We start from the raw sequence: 23,126 nt of genomic DNA, 5'->3' as shown, positions 1-23,126 counted from the left end.
TGAGTAATTGCTCAAATTTTTATGCAACTGTGTCAATTCCACGTAGTAAGCGGCGCCATTATGCCATAGAAAATGCAGACAAGTCTTATATGAAACAAGTATGTTGTTTTGAGTGCAGTGATATTATTACTAGGTCATGGGCACGTCATATTGGCTTCAAACAAATTTACATGACGCGGGCCATGACCTTCACACCTTTATATATATATATATATTTTTTTTTTCCATTTCTAGCGTCTTGTTTCTAATGTGCATGCGTCTATGACTCACAATTGACCCAAAACCCTGGGCCTAAATATACTCACTCTGTTGTAGGCTCAGAACCCTTTGGTGGTTCCAGACCTCCTAAGCTCGCTGTTTTGTGTATTTTGGTTTCCCTTGGCTTTTTGATCTGGCTTTGTTATTTACCCTGCCTAGTCTTCTCGTATCCCTGACCCGGTCAGTCCTGATGCTGTTATTGTCAGGTCTAGTTTGCTCTAGTTATTCTCTGGCCTTGCTATAGTATTTAATACTGCTGTTTCCAGTTTCTATGCTAAACATTAAGTATTTTCAATGTCTGGTAATACACCTTTTAAAGCCCTCCAACCAGGCCCGGATTGGCCATCAGGCGAACCGGGTAAATGCCCAGTGGGCTGCCGTGGCCATGAGCCGAGGTCGGCAGGAGAGATCAAGGGAGTGGCCCTAATCGGTAGTTCCGGCCCCTCATGGGCTCCGTGTATGCAGGAAAACCAGCCTGTCTTCTCGTGAGCTACGATATTAGCAGAGCGTTGCCATAGTAAGCCATGGCAACACTCTAAAAAAAGAGACACGAGAGACAGAGACAGAGTACCCCTGCGAGGTACAGACTAAATAACCTGCGAGGTACAGACTAAGTACCCCCTCTCACTGGACCACCAGGGATCTGTGTGTTCCCTCTCCCCCTGCAAGGTAATAAGGTGAAGGGGAAGTAAATGTGATTTTTTTTTTTTTTTATCGTTTTTTTGTTTTTTTTTAATATTCATTATTTAAGCCCCTATCCTACCCACTATATATACACACCCTTACATATATATAAGGGCTGACTTAACCACCCTCCTGCTTCTATACCTTTTGGTTGCAGGGAGGCGACTTCCTAGGACTGCTGTCGCTGATGGGAGTCTGAAACTAGCTGCCTGCTGTGTACCCTCCTCTGTGTCCTCTCAGCCCACGCGGTTTGTAAGCTGTGAGGAATTAAGATAGTGACTTCCTTCCAGCACTCTGCAAACATGGGGGCCTGGTCATGCAGACAAAGGGCTGCAGCACCTGGCTGAGGGGTGGTGGGGGGTGGAACCTGCTTGGTTTCCTCCTGGCATCACCGATACTGCAGGGGCATGGTCAGGTTCTTAAAGGACCTCTGCACCCGACCAGGCCCTTGTTTATCAATAATACCTATCGGGTGGCCCCTAATGTGTGGAACACGCGGTGGGCCCCCAAGGTAATGCAGGCCCAGTACACAGGGCCGGACTGGCCCACCAGGATACCGGGGAATTGCCCAGTGGACTTGGGGCCGGCAGTGCAGCACCTGAAAAACTTATTTTTTCCTCCTCTGAGTTTTTGTGTGAGGGCTGGGGCAGACAATTACCGAGGTGACTGTTAGAGGCTGGTAGACAGACAGAGGTAGCAGCCATCTGCAGCAGGGAGGAGAGAGAGTCTTCCACACATTGCCAGCACCTCTGCATGGTCAGTCTGGTAGGATCCAGCCCACGCACTGCAGCTCTGCCCCCCTGCCTCAGCCTGGTGACCTTTCACACAGGAAGAGCAAGTACAGGAAGCACCTCAAGATGGATCCATACTGCCAGTGACATCTAATTGTATGATTGTTACGGAAAGAGATAGCTAGAGAGAGAGTGTGTGGTTGTGTGTGTATCAGCTCGCTTGTACTAAGTTTGTGTTGGTCAGAGAGGTTGTGTGTGTCGTGAGCTTGTCTGTAGTTAGGTTGTGTTTGTCACTGAGTTTGTCTCTAGTGTGCTTGATTGAATGTCAGTGAACTTGTGTGCTGCAGTAAGCTTGTGTGTAGTGAGCTTGTGCATGGGTCAGAGAGCGTTTGTGTGTATCGATGAGCTTGTCTGTAGTGAGCTTGTTTGTGTCAGTGAGCTTTTCTGTAGTCAGTGTGTGTGTGTGTGCCATTTAACTAGTGTGATTTATTAATGTGGAACATCCTTTTAATATATATATTTTATGAAATGATACAATTGACACACTGATGCTGATATCGGCATGGAGTATTTCCCTGCTTAAAGAATTGTCCCCAAGCAGAGCCTGTCACAACGGACAGGGGGCGTCCTGGAGGGTGGCGGTTATAGCACTGTAACATCCATGAATCATCTGGAGCGAGGGGCTGCAGGTAAGACAAAAGTCTTCCAAAGTACATACATATAAACAATACCAGCATACTATATTTTTTTTCCAGGGCTGCTTTCTGTTCCCAGTCCGGCCATGCCAGTACATACACATGAGCTGCAATGGATGTAGTTCTGCCAATGGTCATGGGTGAATATTTCTTAATATGTAAGCAGAAGTTCTATGATAGTCAAAGCTGGATTTACATGTCAGTTACCTGTAGGTACAGAATTGTAAGATGCCCCCTGCCCGCCTGTGAATATAGTGAGTGTGTGCACCTTTATAAATACTTACAGGGTTAAAGATGAGTTAGAGTACATATGGTGTTTGTTAAGTGTTAAAGGAACACTATAGCATATAGGTATGCCTAGTGTTATAGTGCTGTACCGATCAGAGCTGCTCCCCTCTCCACCTCCTGCAACATCACTGGCTTTGCATTTTTTCCTAAGTTGTGGTTCAAAGCTGTTGGATACAGCAAACACAGACTCAATGGAATCCATGTTTAAAATGGAATGAGGCAAAAATGTGTTAAACTAATTTGCATATGCCCACCTAGAATCCTTTGCGGTAGTAACATCACTGAAGATTTGTGATTTCTGTGAAAAAAGCAAGTCTTATGGCTTGACTGGTGTGCAGATTTTTGTATTAACTATCCATCTTATTACTAACAAAGATAAAACAACTGTTACTTATAGACATAGTAGGATAAGAAATATAGCTTAATATACCACCCTAAACAGCACCGGAGACATAGTAGAGACATCTGACACGAGTAGCAGCATAAGAACGTGCAGTTCCATTTAGAATGTGCTAATGCAGATGACTGAAAATAAAAAATAAAATAGGTGCTCCATATCAAGTAAACATTAGAGAGCATGTTATAAAAGTTGGCATACTGAGATAGAATAAAGAATAGAAGGCAAACCTTGGCAGTCAGCCGATCCCCATTATAGGGAATCTACAGTCCAACACAGCATAGATCTTTAGGCACAGAGCTGAAGGTGTCAGGTTTAGATCTTGGGTCTGCAGTTGCTTTTCTCCCATCTCTCCATCACTCTGCATCTCCCTCCTGCTTGACCTAGAGATATGTTGCTGCGACATTTGATGGCATATTGCTGGTCTTGTAGTGCCTCAGGCGTGTTGAGCCTGAGGAGATGGAGGCTAAAGCGGACTAGTCCTGGTGCTTAAAAAGAGGTGATAAACTTTATTAAATTTACATTGCTTTACCAGGAAAAGTGAGTGGACAGAAGGGAACCTTTAGTTCCGAAATAAAGATTGTTATTTTTAAGACTATAGTTTCCTTTAAGCTCCAAAAAGTCACATTACGCTGAAAACAGGTACCCCCCTACAAGACATGCAGCTGTTGCTCAATGTAAAATGAATGTCAAAATCTTTGCCAAACATTTATATGATCATTACCAAACGTAGTGCTGCATACATTCTTGCATTGCGTTGAGTGTTCTGAAGTATATACCCACTTTTGGTTTAAATCATTAACAATCAGTTTTCCTGGCACTGCAGCTCACCTCTCCCTCCCACCCCCCATTCCCGGTTGCTGAAGGGGTGAAAACCCCTTCAGGTCACTTACCTGAGACCCCGCCGATGTCCCTCGGCAGGGGTTTCTGCTCGCCGCTGATCCTCCCAGTCATTATGTCGGGCGGTGGGCGAGACTGATCCCGCCCACCGGCCGGGGAGACCTAATGCGCATGCGCAGCATTAGAGCTCCCAATAGGAAAGCATTGAAAATGCTTTTCAATGCTTTCCTATGGGGAATTGAGCGACGCTGGAGGTTCTCACACAGCGTGAGGACGTCCAGCGACGCTCTAGCACAGGTTTTCTGTGCTATAGAGCAAGAATTGCCCTCTAGTGGCTGTCTAACCCTATAAAAAACTGCAATAATTACACTTGCAGGGTTAAAGGTAGTGGGAGTTGGCACCCACACCACTCCAATGGGCAGAAGTGGTCTGGGTGCCTGGAGTGTCCCTTTAATTCAGTGAGCTTGTGCCTGCATAAATGAATTGCTGATTTGTCACGCAAAAACATTTTAAATCCCCTTGACTGCTGTCTAGATGACTGTACCACCCACCCGGTGCCCCCCTTTCCCAATGACACACAGAGACCGTATAAAGTTGGGTAAGGGCATCGGCCACAGCTTTATTTAATTTTTCCATGCCAGCAACATAAATACTGTCAGCTGTTGGGGTGATTGCCCAACAGACAGGTCTATCCCCACAAACCATGAGTCCATGAGCAGCCTGCCTCCGCCATCAGCTCCCAACAGGCTGCGACTCCCCAAGCCTCCTCGGCAACTCTGATGTAGATTAATTTAGAAATAAACAAATATGTTTAAATGTCTATCTGTTCCTGTCCAAATCTGAGATGATTAAATTGCGTATACGCAGAAGTAAGCTCACACTGACACATGGAGTTCAGGTTAAAAGCACTTCAGAAAATTTAATACAATCTGGTTGGAAAACAGTTGTGCAGATCTTTTTAAAAGCAAAATGACATCATCATTGAATATCAGATAATAACTAATAAACATCATTGATTGGATTAAACATTATGTGACTAACTTCGTGTCCACCCACCAATATTATTAATTGGCTCAGGGGTTTGAGTGACCAGCTAGGTGTCCTCCCACCGGGAGGTGGTATTGTTCTGGGCAAGGGTGTGGACAGAAGGCTCAGGCGCCATCTTTCCCAGCATGAGGTTTACTCGGTGGAAAGGGGGGCTTGAGCGTCATTTTACACAGTCAGTGATATCAGGCCTCATGTCCAGGTGCAAGGTCTCTTATGAATAGAACATTTCATTACTACTGTGTTCTCGTGGCCTTCAAACTATACTATCTTACAAGTCCTAAGGAGTAGCCGGCAAGTCTTAAGGAGTAGCCAGCACCTCCTGGTACTTGTCCTTGTAGGAAACACGGTCTTTGTCTACTGTATTAATTGGGTTGGGAAATTCAGTCACGTAAGGTAGTTTTAAAATGAACAAGTTAAGTCATGAGGACAAAATGGAGGATTTGAAGAAGTCAGGTTAGGAGGACAAAATGGAGGATTGTCACAATATAAGGTTAAAATGGAGTTAGTACAATAATTCAATACAAGTACAATAATAATTTTTAATAATTCCACATCAGTCCCCCCTATGAAATGTTAGATTCTAAGAGATAAAACTTTATTATGTTAGTATCAGAAGACGTGTTAACCCAAAGGCACAAAAATGACTGGAGTAACGGTTCTCAAAGTCTTCTTAGTTCTTCAGAGGGACATCATAAATAGACAAGCTTACATTACCATATGGACTTGTGTTATCTGGAACATAGGCACAAGTAGTCATGGTGACAGGTAAACGTTGTTGGTTGCAATAGATATAATAAATGCAAATCAAAATATTATTATTATTATTAGCAGTGACGGTTGGGAAAATGGACTCAAACTTTCCTTTTACTGCAAAATCATCTGGTACCCCCCTTGGCACACCTATGGCATCAATATATATATATATCAATCAAACTTTCCCTTTAGAGGGGTGCTCCTCTTTATGTTCTGAAGCATGAATGTGGTGTGTCAAGAGTACCTTGTCATGTATTATGTGTATGGACATAATAACCTTGGCTAGGGTGTAGTATTAAACCTGTCCCACGCTACATCAGCGTAGGTGGACTCGGATCATTTAGTCAATATTAATATCACCACAAACTCAGGATGGGCAAATAATCCTGAGGGAGCTTGGCGTTTGGATCTCTTTAGCTTCACGAGGTCTCCTTTTGGGGTCCTCGGCTTTCCATCGATGGCAGGTGGTCAGGCATTATTATGGCCATCAAACACCTACTTGCTGGTATCTTTTTATTTAACAAGTCATTTTTTTTTTTTTCTTTAGAGTCAAAAGTGTGTCAAAATCAACAAATGTCACTTCTCATGTTGCAGAGAGAGTCTTGAATCTGGAACAATGAATCCACTGAGTGATCTCTGCAACTTTCACAATGCATTACTGGGTATATGGTCTTGGATGTCACATTGATGACCGGCTAGGCTTCTGGCCATCCTGACAAAATGTCTATGATAACTAGTGCATATTTGACCCAGTAGCTCTTTGTCACCTGGATTCTTGAAAGGGATATTGAGAGTTAGCTAGGTGCTTAGGGGTATTTTAGAGATCAAAGAGTTCATGAGGGTCTTGGATAGGTATAAAGTTCCATGGGCTCACTGCCCAGTACATGTTTTTGGGTAAACAGAGCTTAAGAGCGTTGGAGTACAGCCCGTCTTCAAGGGTTGCCCCTTTCTGTTTTTCCAGCTTTGTATTTCTTCAGGGTCAGCAGCTGCTTGTCATTCTTTCAGAAGCTTGAAATCTGTGGGTAGGATCTACATGGTGAGTATAGAAGTTTCTTTAGCGGACACCCTTCCGTCCACTTCCCTTGGTGCACTTGTGGCTTGGTTGGCAGTTTTTAGTCAGCTGAGTGGTGCTTCTTATCTTCCAGATTGATCCAAAATAATGTGCTGCACCCAGGGCATGTCTTGAGTCAGTGTAGATATTGGCATGTCTTCCTTCAGGCATTTTGTATGCCACTGAGAAGGCTGTCAATTCAGCGTCTTGAGCAGATGTGAGTGAGGAAAGTGAAGGTGCTTGACGTACCTGATCTTCTGTAGCAACAGCAAATCCAGTATGGTACCTTTCCTCTTTATCCGCAAACAGAGTGGAGTCAGGATCTGGTAAAGCTACTGCATGCTCTGTTGAAAGGTGTCTTGTTTCTTCTTTCATCTGTTCAAAGCAACCATAAGGAGCAGTAGAAGAGGTTTCCTCACCTATTTCTGTGTGAGATTGGGGGGTATTTGTCTTTCTATTCACAGTTCTCTTGCTGACCCCCCTCTGTAGAGATCTGTAAGTTGAATGTTCATGTTTTGTTCTAATGAGTCAGGTTCCTTTCATGAGATTTCTGGGGACTTAGTGTAGAAAAAACATGAGGGACAGCCACCTCCCTTACAGGTGTCTTACTTCCATGGGAATCTGGGTCAGGACCGCACTATTTCCTTGAGAGTGCCCAAAACAGTTCTTTCATGTCTGAATAATTTTAATTTTTCGTTAGTGTGGTATTCCCCCCTGGGAAGTGGCGGAAGAGTGGCCAGAGCAACTTTTCTTCAAAATATAATGTTGTCAGGTAGAGGCAGAGTCGTCTATGAGTGGAGGAAATTGGTAAGGAATAAGAAGGGAGGAAGCATATAAAGGATACAGATATGGTGGTGGGGAGATGGAAGAATGAGTAGCGGATAGAGTGAGAGGGAAGAAGGTGGAGTAGGAGGAGGAGAAGGAGGAGTAGAGGAGAAGTAGGAGGAGAGAGGAGAAGGTGGAGTGGAAGGAGAAAGTGGAGTAGAGGGAGGAGTAGGAGGAGGAGTAGAGGGGAAGTAGGAGGAGAGAGGAGAAGGTGGAGTAGAGGGAGGAGTAGGAGGAGAAAGTGGAGTAGAGGGAGGAGTAGGAAGAAGAAGGAGGAGTAGAGGGGAAGTAGGAGGAGAGAGGAGAAGGTGGAGTAGAGGGAGGAGTAGGAGGAGGAGAAGAGGAGAAGTAGAAGGAGAGAGGAGAAGGTGGAGTAGAGGAAGGGGTAGGAGGAGAAAGTGGAGTAGAGGGAGGAGTAGGAAGAGGGGGAGGAGTAAGAGCAGGAAGGAGGAGTAGGAGGAGGAGAAGGTGGAGTAGAGGGAGGAGTAGGAGGAGGAGTGGAGGGGAAGTAGGAGGAGAGAGGAGAAGGTGGAGTAGAGGGAGGAGTAGGAGGAGAAAGTGGAGTAGAGGGAGGAGTAGGAAGAAGAAGGAGGAGTAGAGGGGAAGTAGGAGGAGAGAGGAGAAGGTGGAGTAGAGGGAGGAGTAGGAGGAGGAGAAGAGGAGAAGTAGGAGGAGAGAGGAGAAGGTGGAGTAGAGGAAGGGGTAGGAGGAGAAAGTGGAGTAGAGGGAGGAGTAGGAAGAGGGGGAGGAGTAAGAGCAGGAAGGAGGAGTAGGAGGAGGAGAAGGTGGAGTAGAGGGAGGGGCAGTAGGGGAAAGTGGGGGACTGCAGATGAAGGGGAGGGATCGGTGGGAGGAATAAGCGGGGGTGGGCAGGTAAGGGAGCAGACAGGTGATGTAGCAATGGAGGATACATCAGAAATCAAGACTAGGTAGAAATGCAATGGAGGCTGCAAATAGCCCATGTACAACAACTATTAACTGGCCCTATGCTTTCCCTAGAGAAAAATAATAAAAGGCTAACATGCTCATCTTGTCTCCACAAGCCTCGAACGTTTCACTCCCATGGGTGGCCCATGATGGCTTGCCCACCACTTCTCCACACGGGGTCTTGTGCCCGCGGAGACAGACGCTATCCCTGACTCTCGTTCTTAATTTAATAATTTATAATCTAACATCTCAAAATGTAATTTCTACTTATATCACAAATATACATTATCACAATTTTATGTCTCGTAAATGGGATAAAATTTATTCTACTCTTTACTGATAATGTATTTTTAAAACATACAAAATAGACAAATAACATTGCCTTCTGCAAAATAAATGGAAAAGATAATGGAGATTTTGTTAAGCTTATAAATGGCTATACATTAATTCACATTTCTTGTTCTCCAGTTTCTGGCTGTTGATGACAATGTACAATGTAATAGAGCAGCGGAAAATGCTAGTAGAATGCTTGGTTGCATAGGGAGAGGTATTAGCAGTAGGAAGAGGGAAATGCTCATGCCATTGTACAGAACACTGGTGGGACCTCACTTAGAGTACTGGATACAGTACTGGAGACCATATCTTCAGAAGGATATGGATACCTTAGAGAGAGTTCAAAGAAGGGCTACTAAACTGGTTCATGGATTGCAGGGTAAAATTCACCAGGAAAGGTTAAAGGATCTTGACAGGTATAGCTTGGTGAAAAGACGAGACAGGGGAAATATGATAAAAGCATTTTTAAATACATAAAGGGAAACAACACAGTAAAAGTGGAGACTATATTTAAAAGAAGGAAAACTACCATAACAAGAGGACATAGTCTCAAAAATAGAGGGACCAAGGTTTAAAAATAATATCAGGAAGTATTACATTACTGAGAGGGTAGTGGATGCATGGAATAGCCTTCCAACTGGAGTGGTAGAGGTTAACTCAGTAGAAGTGTTTTAAGCATGCGTGGGATAGGCATAAGGCTAAGCACTTGCTGCTAGTAACAGATCTAGAATTAATATACTATAATGCCCAAAGTCTCAATTCCTATGCATATGCAATAATAAAATATCTGGGCTTACAACAAAAATTATGTTAGTCAGTCTTTAAACTTGGCTTATTCATTTGTTCAAGAAATCTTGGTTTATTAGAACTTTCTTTTAGTAAATGTTCTTTAAGATAACCCTTCTTTCAGCATGTTATCAATCTTTGTACACAAAGCTAAAACACACTTGTTACTTATACGTGAAACGATAGACATATATATTCTATCTACATATTAACCAATACTTGTCACAGACACCTTCCTGACACAGGGAAACTAATAGCAGGATAATCCTAGTAACCGTAACCTTTTTGTTCATAATATATGGGAATTAAGGAAGACAGCATGTCTTTAAGATAGGATGAGCATGACACAATACACGGGCGGAAAATAAATAAATAAATAAAATAAATAAATAAACTCACGGAATGCAAACAATATACCTACAGCCATTAATCACTTTTCCTCTTCACAATCTAGCTTAACAACTTTGCATATTCCCTCTATCCACATTGCATAGCAATGCAACAAATCACACTTGCCTTTACATTTTTAACTCGTCCAAATAATTCTCTATTCCTGCATCAGATTCACTTTCCTAACCTTCGTAATAAACACTGAGCTACATCCCTGACTCCTTATCTTATACAACAGTCTTGGAGAAAATACTTTGTTCCATTGCTAAATCTTATTAGTTTCTGAATAATTTTACTGAACGCAGAACTGAAAAACCAGGAATGTCACCCCTCCCTCTCCCCCCTCGCGTCTCACAGAAGGCAAGGAGAGAGCCAGCATGAAGTTTTTTAACCATGTCAGCGCTGGAAAGACAGTTACGTTACAATTATTGCAAAAGCAAAGAGACACAAAAACACAACATTTAATAATACTCTTCAGTGAAACTCAATACAAAACCCCCACCCTCTACCAGGGTAATGGCTAACACAAAATACAAAAAACAATTATTATAATATACATACATTCTTAACCCTTTGTGATCTAGTTCTTCCTCAACCCTACCTTCCTGCTGAATAGCATTGCTACTCTGTACCAGTAAGCTTGCTTTCTTCTCTGTCAGTAATCTACCACATGAAGGCACAGCAATTTTACACACTTTAGCAATCTCTATCTTCAACTAGATCACACGCGCTAGCCAGCCCTTATTGGGCTTTTCTAACCCTGTTCCATTCCCCTCCTATACAGGCGTCCCAGATATAGGGGGAAAAGGTTTTAAACAGTGTCTACAATGGTGGACTGACACTCGAGAGGGGTGGGTCCCCCCCAGTGCGTCTTCCCAAAACGTAGACTAGTCACTAATTGGAGGTGAGAAGTGTGTGACCAATCACTTCTCTCACAATAGAAATAGGAGAGGATAGAATAATAATATAGGAAGTATAGAAAAGGGAAAAGGCAAGGAAAAATCCTTAGAGACAGACACAGGAGTTCATGAGACTCCTAATAAAACAGACAAGACAACAATACAATTGAAATACAGTGCATGCATTACAGTTCAAATGAAATCAACAATAATCCCTTTCCTTCTACATGTGCTTACTCCAAAGTCACCTTTCTCAACCTCGTAGTGTCCCCGCTCGGAGAACGACTTTCATAAGTCTCACTACCAGCGGCCACGGAAAACAACTGACACCGGTCCGAGTTCCGTCAGCCTCCCTCTACTCTGCAGTCCACAAGAATGTGGCCACGTCTATCCTCACTCCCGTAGTGCCCCTATAAAACCCACTTTATAAGTCTCACTACCACGTGATGCGAAAAACAAGCAATGCCTGCCTGAATTCCCCCAGGAAACAAAGTCCCCTGCCACAAGGCTAAGTCTCCTACCACAATTAAATAATCAGTGGACCTTCAGCTCAACTAGAGCCGAAGGGTCCGGGTCAGGACGTCCCCAACTCAACTAGAGCTGGATGGTCCGGGTCAGGACGTCCCCAACTCAACTAGAGCTGGATAGTCCGAACGCGCACAGTGAAGCTAGCTAGGCTATCAAAGTGACACAAAATTGGATCACAGGAAACTATGATTCTACACAGATCCCACAGTTCCACAAACTTCTTTTTCCTTACAGCCACAGCCACGAGGCTCCTAAAAGAAGTAAACAGGCAACAGAAGACCCCCAGGAACACATCCACAGGTCAACCCCCCTTTTTCCTTACAACCACAGCACCGTGGTTCCTAAAAGAGGTAAAACAGGCAACAGAAGACCCCCAGGAACACATCCACAGGTCAACCCCCCTTTTTCCTTACAACCACAGCACCGTGGTTCCTAAAAGAGGTAAAACAGGCAACAGAAGACCTAGGCAAATCCCCTCAGGTCCACCCCCCTTTATCCCAAAAAGGGGAAAACAAGCAAGACAGAACCCCAGGCAAATCCCCTGCAGGTCCACCCCCCCTTTATCTCAAAATGGGGAAACAGGCAAACAATTCAAACACACCCAGGCAACAGATAGACTAAAATGCAGGTAAACAAATGAGTAACGAGACACCGGGCAAGATATTACCTGTCTTTGATGTCCTCCCGGGAAGCAGTCACAGACACGTGGACGGGTCAATCAAAGGGGCCGGAACATACCGGTGGCTCTGCAGAAGTCTCTACCGTGTACTTGGAGGTGATCAGTCTCCCTTCCTACCCCCAGGATTCCCCCGTCCAACAGCATCTTCCTTAGGACGGCTCACCGGCCAGACATAGCCCGATGCCCCACGTTGGATGCGCCAAATTGATGTAGATTAATTTAGAAATAAACAAATATGTTTAAATGTCTATCTGTTCCTGTCCAAATCTGAGATGATTAAATTGCGTATACGCAGAAGTAAGCTCACACTGACACATGGAGTTCAGGTTAAAAGCACTTCAGAAAATTTAATACAATCTGGTTGGAAAACAGTTGTGCAGATCTTTTTAAAAGCAAAATGACATCATCATTGAATATCAGATAATAACTAATAAACATCATTGATTGGATTAAACATTATGTGACTAACTTCGTGTCCACCCACCAATATTATTAATTGGCTCAGGGGTTTGAGTGACCAGCTAGGTGTCCTCCCACCGGGAGGTGGTATTGTTCTGGGCAAGGGTGTGGACAGAAGGCTCAGGCGCCATCTTTCCCAGCATGAGGTTTACTCGGTGGAAAGGGGGGCTTGAGCGTCATTTTACACAGTCAGTGATATCAGGCCTCATGTCCAGGTGCAAGGTCTCTTATGAATAGAACATTTCATTACTACTGTGTTCTCGTGGCCTTCAAACTATACTATCTTACAAGTCCTAAGGAGTAGCCGGCAAGTCTTAAGGAGTAGCCAGCACCTCCTGGTACTTGTCCTTGTAGGAAACACGGTCTTTGTCTACTGTATTAATTGGGTTGGGAAATTCAGTCACGTAAGGTAGTTTTAAAATGAACAAGTTAAGTCATGAGGACAAAATGGAGGATTTGAAGAAGTCAGGTTAGGAGGACAAAATGGAGGATTGTCACAATATAAGGTTAAAATGGAGTTAGTACAATAATTCAATACAAGTACAATAATAATTTTTAATAATTCCACATCAACTCCATCACTTCTGCCTGCGCTGGCCAGGACTCCCGCATGCTGTGACAAAACAAGAAAAGACAACCAACAACAAGCACCAGAAACAAAACCCACATTCCTTCAATAACCAAATGTCCTAAGGGCGGGAGGGCGGGAAAGTCAGGATCCCTGCACTTCCAAGAGCTGACTGGTAAGTCCCCTCCCCTCACTGTCCTTCTAACTGTCTTCCATCTTAGCAACTATGTATCCATATATCCCCCTCCCATCTGCTCTTCCTTTAAGACTCCTTATCCTAGCCGCAGTCATGTCCCCCCTTCCTTGTCAGTCCAGGGAGGTGTCTTTCTTTGACAACACATTTGAGATGTTGGTCTGTTCAACTTGTCTAGGGCCCATTATCCACTTCAGTTCTAACAATGTGCATATATAGGTTATTTTTTTAATTTTGCACTGCAAAGCAAGAGAGGGGAGGGAGGAGGGCTCTGATCACACTACCTGGGTTCATGCAGTGACAGCAGTCTGCAAAGTTTGAGAATAAATATTCTTAGAATTACTGTGTTTGTGGATAGTATGCCCATAAACGAATATATTTTTCATTTTGGAATAAGAAATGTTTGCTTTTTTTTTAGACAGAAAAAAGCAAATGAAGGGGTTACGACCAAAATTGACCTCATACCACAAAATGATGCAGAGTTCAGGGACTGGCATCCATAGCAACCACCAGACCTCAGAGATAATTGTTAAATGAAACTGCTGCTGGAGCCTCAATAAATAAGCAACTTTTGCCCATATAAAAGCTGCTCAAATTCATATAGCCCATTGAAGGTGAATAGAAGCAAATAAAGGACATTCCATATGCCATTGAAATTACATGATAAGGGCTATAAACAGTTGTGTATTCTGGTTTTGTGCTGCCCTAGGCATCACTACACCTTCTAAATTTCATGTACGTAGCGGGGAATGAGGTGCAACTAAAAGTAAAGAGACTACCCCACTTGTCCCCCTAATAACGACAGACAACGAATTTAGGATGAAACAGGCCACAGCATTTATTAAAACTTACAACTGTAGGACACATCCGAACTTTATTCTTTTCTTTTAATTCAAATATAAATAAACACATAAATATATATGCATACCATAATTAACATATAAACTAACACTTATTGCCCTACAGCCTCCAACTTAAATAACCGTCCTTGCCAACAAACATAACCAGGTGCCTATGCACCAAAACCTTACCCACTGGTGTCTCGCCTCCCCCCTCGTCCAAACCAAAATTCCCATCATCTTAAATGCTCTACCACCAGCCGGCTCTTTGCTCGGTGGGCACGTCCTATTTGGTAACTTGAAAGTTTACCTTACAGAGCAAGGGAAGGTTGAGACCCACTGTCAGGCCTTAAGCCTCCCGATGTCTCCTCATGCTTCCGGGTTTGACGGAGCTTAGCCACACCCCCATTGCCGCGGTCTGCTATTTAATGCGACCGCACCAGCTGATAGACGCTGGATTATTGAAACGCGTACCGCGCCAAACTCACCGGCTCACATACCTCGGTGAGACGACCACTCGCTATTAGACCGGACTGGAGGAATATTCAAGTCCCCAACATCTCTCTTCATCACAGACAACTACCAGCACTCTCGGCAACCATTCACTGAAGCAACCGCCTCTGAGGAGAGCTGGGGACACAATCCCTCTACTTCCAGAAGTTAAGTAATTTACAGTCTCTGAGTTAAGAGCTAACAATGTTAAAGCTTTATTTCAACTTACTAAAGTCTGCTATCAAGTTCTCCAGCAAGCCTGCTACAGCTTTCCTCAAATCAAGTATTATTCAAGTTCAGCTGTACCTGTCTTGCTACAGATAATCTTATTTCTTCATACTAAAGTCTGCTATCAAGTTGTTCAGCAATCCTGCTACAGCTTTCCTCAAATCAAGTATTATTCAAGTTCAGCTGTACCTGTCTTGCTACAGATAATCTTATTTCTTCATACTAAAGTCTGCTATCAAGTTGTTCAGCAATCCTGCTACAGCTTTCCTCAAATCAAGTATTATTCAAGTTCAGCTGTACCTGTCTTGCTACAGATAATCTTATTTCTTCATACTAAAGTCTGCTATCAAGTTCTCCAGCAACCCTGCTACAGCTTTCCTCAAATCAAGTATTATTCAAGTTCAGCTGTACCTGTCTTGCTACAGATAATCTTATTTCTTCATACTAAAGTCTTCTATCAAGTTGTTCAGCAAGCCTGCTACAGCATCCCTCAAAACAAGTAATATTTAAGTTATACTGCACCAGTCTTGCTGCTGATAATTCCAAAGTATATAATCTCTTATAATTTGAACTGTTAACAAGAATAACGGATGCTAATGAATTCTGAACCTTGTCAATGCTAAATGAAACAAACCGTTTATTATTTAAAGAAACAGTAACTGTAATTCTGGAACTGAAGTCTCAGTTCCATCTAAGTGTCTTAATAAAAGATCAAAGTCCTAACAAATCTGCAGTTTTGTTCCACATCATTTACTGTGAACGTGACACCCACCTTGACCATCTCTTGACATTCCATCTGCTCTCCAACCCTGTTGGCAAGGACACGCTCACCGCCAAAAAACCCCGCTGTTTTACACCTAAAATCAGCGGGGAGCCTCACCACAACTAACCAAGGCCTGTTCCACCACTTCCTGCATGGCAAGATGAAAAAAGTTCGAGCCCGACCTCCACACCCACAAACTCTTAGGCTGCCACGTGTGCGAAACACCCTGGCGAACCAAAATCCCCTTACACTCAAAAACACATCTAGAGGCCCTCCATTATTTTGTCATACGGCAGCGCACCATGCTCCGATTATGGGGACGCTGCCAAAAGATACGGGAAATGACCTCTGACCAATCGATTTATTTATTTTTATTATTATTATCTATTTTATTTAATTTATTTATTTTTAATTATTTTTTTTTTGAACTGTCTTAGTTATAACATACGATAAATACCGAATAACACATCCAGAATTAATTTTAATAATCTCACTTCTTTCCAGGTACCAAAACGGTAAAATAAATTACCATAACTGAACATATATAACTTAACACATAGTGTCATAAAGTGAACCCAACACCACGCATCACAAAACAACTAAAGCATGCACCAATACCCTCTTAGGGGCAGACGCCAAATACCACATTGGCATCGTCCCAATGCCCCCCCAGGGGATAACCCGAACCTTAGGGACCGGTGGGACAGTGGAAAACCTGTTCCAGGGAGGAGCCGAACACATTTCATACCTCCGGCACCAAACCAACGAACCTCCGCTCCAGAAGGCGCACAACCCAATAGCTCACCCAGGGCCGGCCTTAGGCATTTGGGTGCCCTGTGCAAAAAATCTTCACAGCGCCCCCCCCCCTCCCCCACTCCTTACCCCTTCCCACACACCCTGTCACACACACAGGCAGGCAGACAGCCATACACACACACACTCAGGCAGTCATACACAGACAGCCACACACAAACACACACACAGACATAGAATGTGACGGCAGATAAGAACCATTCGGCCCATCTAGTCTGCCCAGACAGTCACACATAGGCAGTCACACACAAACACACACACACACAGGCAGACAGCCACACACACACACAGGCAGACAGCCACACACAAACACACAGGCAGACAGCCAAACACACAGAGGCAAAACGCCACACACACACACACAGTCACACACACACATACAAACAGTCAAACACACACAGACAAACAGTCAAACACACACAGTCACACACAGACAGACAGACACACACACACATGCCAGCGCCGCCCGACCGCCCAGCAGCCCGGCATGTCTGTTAGCCGCAAGGCTAACAAGACATTTGCCTTGGGCATTTGGGGGCGGCTTTTTTTGCCGCCCCCTGGAAAATGCCGCCCAAGGCAAATGCCTTGTTAGCATTGCGGCTAACAGACATGCCGTGTGAGCTATGCGGCCGCAGGGCGCCCCCTGTACCATGGTGCCCTGTGCGGCCGCACAGCTCGCACACCCCTTGCCGGCCCTGAGCTCACCTCCCGGATGGACACCCGCATGCCACCTGGGAGTATAACCAGGAAAGAGACATCCAGATATTTTCGGTTTCCAAGTGCACCCTGGGAATTGTTACTTGTAGCCACGGAACTGGTACTCCTTTATCTACCTCAAAGGAAGGAATGGATGAGCCACCGCCGCTGAGAATTGAACCCACAACTCCCCAAGGATTGAACAAATTCCACGAAACCAGCATTACTTCACCGAGACATTTCATCATACCCCCTCCCGGTTCTTTGCGCCACGTGCCCTGACATACCCATCCTAAAAGCCTCCAAGGCAGGGCTAAACCGAAAGGAATGCCACAAGATTCCTCGCTGACAATCCCCAGAACCATCAGACTCCAGCGAAAGACCCAAAGAATTGGGAATGGGAAAGAAAAGATCCCATCCGCATAACCCAAAAGAGGGCCCGTGCTTACCGGGCGCAGCTCACAGTTCTCCACAAAGGAAAAGCGCAACAGCCGAACCGCCATACCCTTCCCGAAAAAACATCCGACCTGGATTGTCAAATACTTATAGTGATGATCTGCATGGCCTACTAGGAATCACCATTACCCTAACATTCACAGCCCATAGGAGCATAGCATCCAGGTGGCCTTGGAAACCGATCCACAGACCCATTCCGTCACTCTGTCAGACTGAGCGACCAGCTGTCCGCCGGGCAAGGCATCCAGATCCGCCTGCGGGACGATTGTCCCTTAAGCCAGCGAAACACCTGAGGGAAGGAGGCTGTCAGCCGAGTAATGGCCTGAACAACCCCCCAAATTGTCAAAGCAAAACACTACCCTTAGATTCTGAAAAACGTGACCGCCAGACCTCCCCCACCACCAAAATGGGGAAAAGCTCCAAAAAGGCCAGATTCTTTGTGAGTCCAGAGATATGCCAACTGTCCGGCCACACAGGAGCACAGCCGCTAGAGCCCAGAATGCGTCCGTAAATAGGTGGAGGTTGGCGTCAGAAACCCCCGGCCCTTGCACACAAGACAGGCCACGATATGCAGCCAAGAAGGAGTCCCCAAGAGCCAAAACATCCCGCAGCGGCCAAGTGAGCCGAATAAATGGCGAGGCCTGGAGACCCCGGCCGTCGCAGAGCCAGACGGCGGTTAAAAACCCGCCCCACAGGCATGATCCTACAGGCAAAATTCAGCTCACCCAGGAGCGACTGCAGGCAGTGCAGCTGAATCTCGCGCCGCCAGCCTTGAATCGTATCCAAAGGCAAGCAGCATTCCCCTGCCAAAGAGTAATTTCAATGCCCAGAAAGCTGAGACAAGTGACCGGGCCCACCGTCTTGCCGTGTGCCAACGGGACCCCAAATTTATGAAACACCTCACCCAGAACCCGTTGCAGCAGCGCACAGGCTGGCGAATCGGCAGGACCCACACAAAGGAAATCATCGAGGTAGTGTAGCAAGGAGCCTATCCCAGCCTCCTTCCTCCCCGCCCAGCCCAAGAACAAGCTAAAGCATGCAAAGTAACAAGGATAGGGAGGCACCTATCCACTTAATACATGCCTTCAAAAACACAGCCCAGAAGATGGTGACATTCCGGGCGCACCGGCAGTAGACGGAAGGCCGAATCCGCATCAGCCTTGGCCAACAAGGCCCCAGGGCCTATGGCCCTGACCATGTTAACCGCCACGGCAAAGGATGCATAAGATACTCGGCAGAGTACCCAAGAGATGTCGTCATTCACCAAACCCCCTCCCAGGGGTACGATAAATGGTGAATCAGACGGTATTTGTCCAAAACCCTTGCTCAACCCATCCAGTAGGATGCCATCCGCCCGACGATTCCTAGAACTGGCAAGCCAAGGGCGCATTGCGCTCATGACCACCGGCGCCATCGCCCAAATCCCCCATCTCGCCAACTTTACCCCGCTTGAAGCATTGGGAGGCGGGATGGGCTCCCCCACCAGTGGAACATTCGTGCTAGAAAACGGCAAGATGCACCCTATTTGCAGTGACTGTCATTGAATTTCAACAGCCCGGCCTCTGATGTGCGGTCGGTGAGGAGGGGGACCCCCCCAGAGAAGGAAGAGAGGGGCCGCGCAGATCACAATGAAGAGCCAGAGGCCAATGTCAATCTGGTCCCACAAAATTGAAGGGCGCACCACCGACTGTTGACGGAACTGCTCGTCATATTTCCACCACCCCAGACTGCATCCCAAATGGTATCCTGGTAGCAGAACAATGCGGAGCACTTCCGCTGAGCCCTTTCCCCAATTACACTGGCCAGGATTGCAAACGCGCAAATCCAATTCCCGCAAGTCTTAGGGTACCGGTATTTCTCCTTGTCTTTTTCGGATTCCTACCCGTCCTTTTCCATTAAAAGGAGTAGCTTCCTCCATTGGAAGGAGGGAAAAATCTCAACAAAGTCTCCCCTCCAAATTTTTCCATTAACCTCCTGTTGTAGGTGCAAGCCCAAGGGCCCTGACCCACAAATAGGCGAACCCAAGCGAAACGTCAGCAACACCTGGGGGGTCACCTAATGCTAGGGACCCCCAGAAACAGCAGGTGCTGTGGCATCCGACGCCGTAGCAGGGGTGCCAGCATACCCACCCACTCTGGGAGAGGGTAACCTCGTGACTGTCAAAACCCCCTGTGGCTGCAGCGCCGAGGACCACACTAACCAGAGATGACCAGCTAATGGGGGGGGGGGGGGGGGACCCTACCTGCTTGTGCACCCTGCTCCCTTTATTTATTAATATTTATTTATTTTAATTTTTTAATATATTTTTTGGGACTGATTAAGGAAGCCCTGACAGAAACCCGCCAATGAGGAACCCCCGGACTGAAAAGAAGAAACATAAGTGAACTCACCAGCCGCTGCCCGAGGAACCTCCTGTGGCAAAGGAAATGAAGACGATCCAGGCAGGGGCCCACTCTCCACCACCGGCCAGGCTCTGGATCTGCCGTGCACCGACAACGTGGGGGCTGGGAAGGCCTCCCAGACCCCCCAGGATCCTCAGCAGGTCTTCTGGCCCGCTGTCCACGACCGGGGGGTGCACGGGGGGCGGCAGATGATGCAGGCCGCGTGTCAGATGGAGCTGACAAGCGGGCCTGGTGGTGCCTTGGGCCTGGGCTCCGGCTCCCATACTGGGCCCGAGGTGAGGCATCAGGGCTCAGCCAAGCAGGTGGGTGGGAGGGCCGGCCCGTGCTCCTGAGGCCTACAGGAGGCTGTAGCCACGTGGGAGGCCCCAGGAGAGGTCTGACCGCGGGGGGGTGAACCCACACCGGCGGGCAGGCCAGGCTGGAGGGGAGCACATTGCTCCTGAAAGTGCCTACCGCCATCCAGGGCAGCAGCAGCTCTGAGGGCAGACAGGACTTCAGTATCCATCCCTCAAGCTGGTAAAGCATGCAGGCCCAGGACAAACAGGAGCAGAGGCAGAGAAGTTGTTTGCTGGCCAGAATCCCAAAAGGCACTGAGGTAAGATGATCCCTGCCCTCCTACAAACCCATAACCACTCCCCTAAACACATACAGACAATCACTAGTACCATCCCCACACTCATACATGTGCCCTTGTCCGTTTAGCTGTGCTGACTCCCCAGGGCCTCTTCCTTTTAAAAACGCTCTTCGCCCGACAGACATACGCCTTCACTGATGCATACACTGACATACACTCACTGACAGATACACAGTCATTGTCACACACACTGTTTAACCAACACACACTTTCACTGAAACATACACACTCACTGACAGACACTCACATTCACCGACTGACACACACACATCCACCGACACCGACAGACACTAACCGACACACACATTCATTGACAGATGCACATGCACACTCACTGACAGACACGCATACACATTCACCAATAGACACACATACACACACTAATTGACAGATACACATACACACTCACTGACAGACGCACATTCACTCAGTGTCAGACACACACACTGTGACACACATATACTCACTGATAGACACACACTGACAAACACATACACACTTTTATTGACATACGCTTTTTGACAGACACACACTCACTAACAGACACACACACACTCTCACTAACAGACACACAAACACACTCGCCAACAGACATATACACACTAACACACTCACTAACCAACACACACACTCACCAACCAACCAAAACACACACACTAACACACTCACCAACATACACACACCCTAAAAGACATACACACTCTCACTGACACACACTCTTTGACAGACACACATGCACACTCTTTGACAGACACACACACACTCACTAACAGACACAATAACACACTCACCAACAGACACACACATTCACTAACAGACACAGATACACTAACACACTCACCAACAGACACACACACAATAACACACTCACTAACAGACACAGATAAACGAACACACTCACTATATTCAAAAAAAATATAGTTATCACATACAATAATATTCTATCATGTCAATGTAAACAAGCTGACAAACATAGATGCCATACTTGCATTAACTGTATTGCCCTATACTTCTACATATTAAATTGTATTATATTGGAAACAATTATCCCTACAAATATAATAAAAAACATTGCACTACCTTGAATGACACTGCCCTCCAATGCAAGAAATTGCCCTCCAGTGAAGGTTGCCGCCCTCCAACAGCAAACATTGCCCTCTTTAGAAAGATATTGCATGAGGATGTCCAGCATCTTAAAGGACCACTATAGTGCCAGGAAAACAAACTCGTTTTCCTGACACTATAGTGCCCCCACCCTCAGGGTCCCACTCCTGCTGCGCTGAATGGAGAGGAAGGGGGTTAAACACTCACCTTTCTCCAGCGCCGGGCTCCCTCGCCGCTGGGGACTCTCCTCCCTCTTCCGACATCATCGGCTGAATGCGCATGCGCGGCAAGAGCCGCGCACGCATTCAGCCAGTCCATAGGAAAGCATTCTCAATGCTTTCCTATGGACGCTGGCGTCTGCGCCTCTAGCGGCTGTCGATGAGACAGCCACTAGAGGCTGGATTAACCCATATGTAAACATAGCAGTTTCTCTGAAACTGCTATGTTTACAGCAGGCAGGGTTAATCCTAGATGGACCTGGCACCCAGACCACTTCGATCGCTCGCTGCGCATGCGTGTGTCCAGTTTCAGAATCACTGTGATGTCAGCGGAAGAGGAGCACGATCCAGAGCTATGGGACATCAGTGCTGGTATCCAGTAGATAAAAAATTTAAGGTGGGGGGGATGGGTCACCACAAGGGTGGGGGGGGGAATTACTGGTGCAGAGGGACTCTGTAGTGTTAGGAATCCAATTTTGTTGTTTTTGTACTCTAAGTTTTAATTGCTTTTACTAAGTTTTATTCCTGCTTGTTACAAGGCAGATGAGATGTTCTGACTATGAGACCCAAACTTATTTTAAAATGTTCAGCAGCTAAATACCAGTGAAGTTTACAGAGAAACACTTGAGAGAAAACTCTGCAAATCATAACATTTCCCCAGTTGTGAATGGCTGGCAAAAGTGTAGCTAAGAATCTAGAAAAATAAGTTATCTTGTCTGTGTGCTATGTTTATTTTGGATGTTGTCTGTAGACACAGAAAAGGGATTTACACACAGCAGGCAGTCACAAACATTGTGTATGCATGGCCACCGGAGGCGGGCAGCTGCTTTCTGTCACTATATAACGTTGACACAAGTAGCTCTCCAGTACTTGAGTTCAGCCAATCAGAACTCATGAGTTAGGAAGAAAACAAGTTGTTGTGTAAGTATGGAAGTCCTTCCACAGCAGTACAAACAGGCCAAGAAGATACTTAAATACGTCACCCAAACACAGAGTTGCGAATTATGCATATCCACATCCATTGTGCTCACAGATGCCTATGGGTGGAGGGATGGTGTCTGGAATCTTGAGAGACTGAGGGTATGCAGTATATTTAATGGGACTATCCAGGCATGCAAGAGTCAGATGATCCATGGAAGACAGTGATAAA

The sequence above is a fragment of the Pelobates fuscus genome, chromosome 1, assembly GCF_036172605.1.
Source record: "Pelobates fuscus isolate aPelFus1 chromosome 1, aPelFus1.pri, whole genome shotgun sequence".
In the NCBI taxonomy this organism is placed as follows: Eukaryota; Metazoa; Chordata; class Amphibia; order Anura; family Pelobatidae; genus Pelobates; species Pelobates fuscus.
This window is presented reverse-complemented; position numbering follows the sequence as displayed.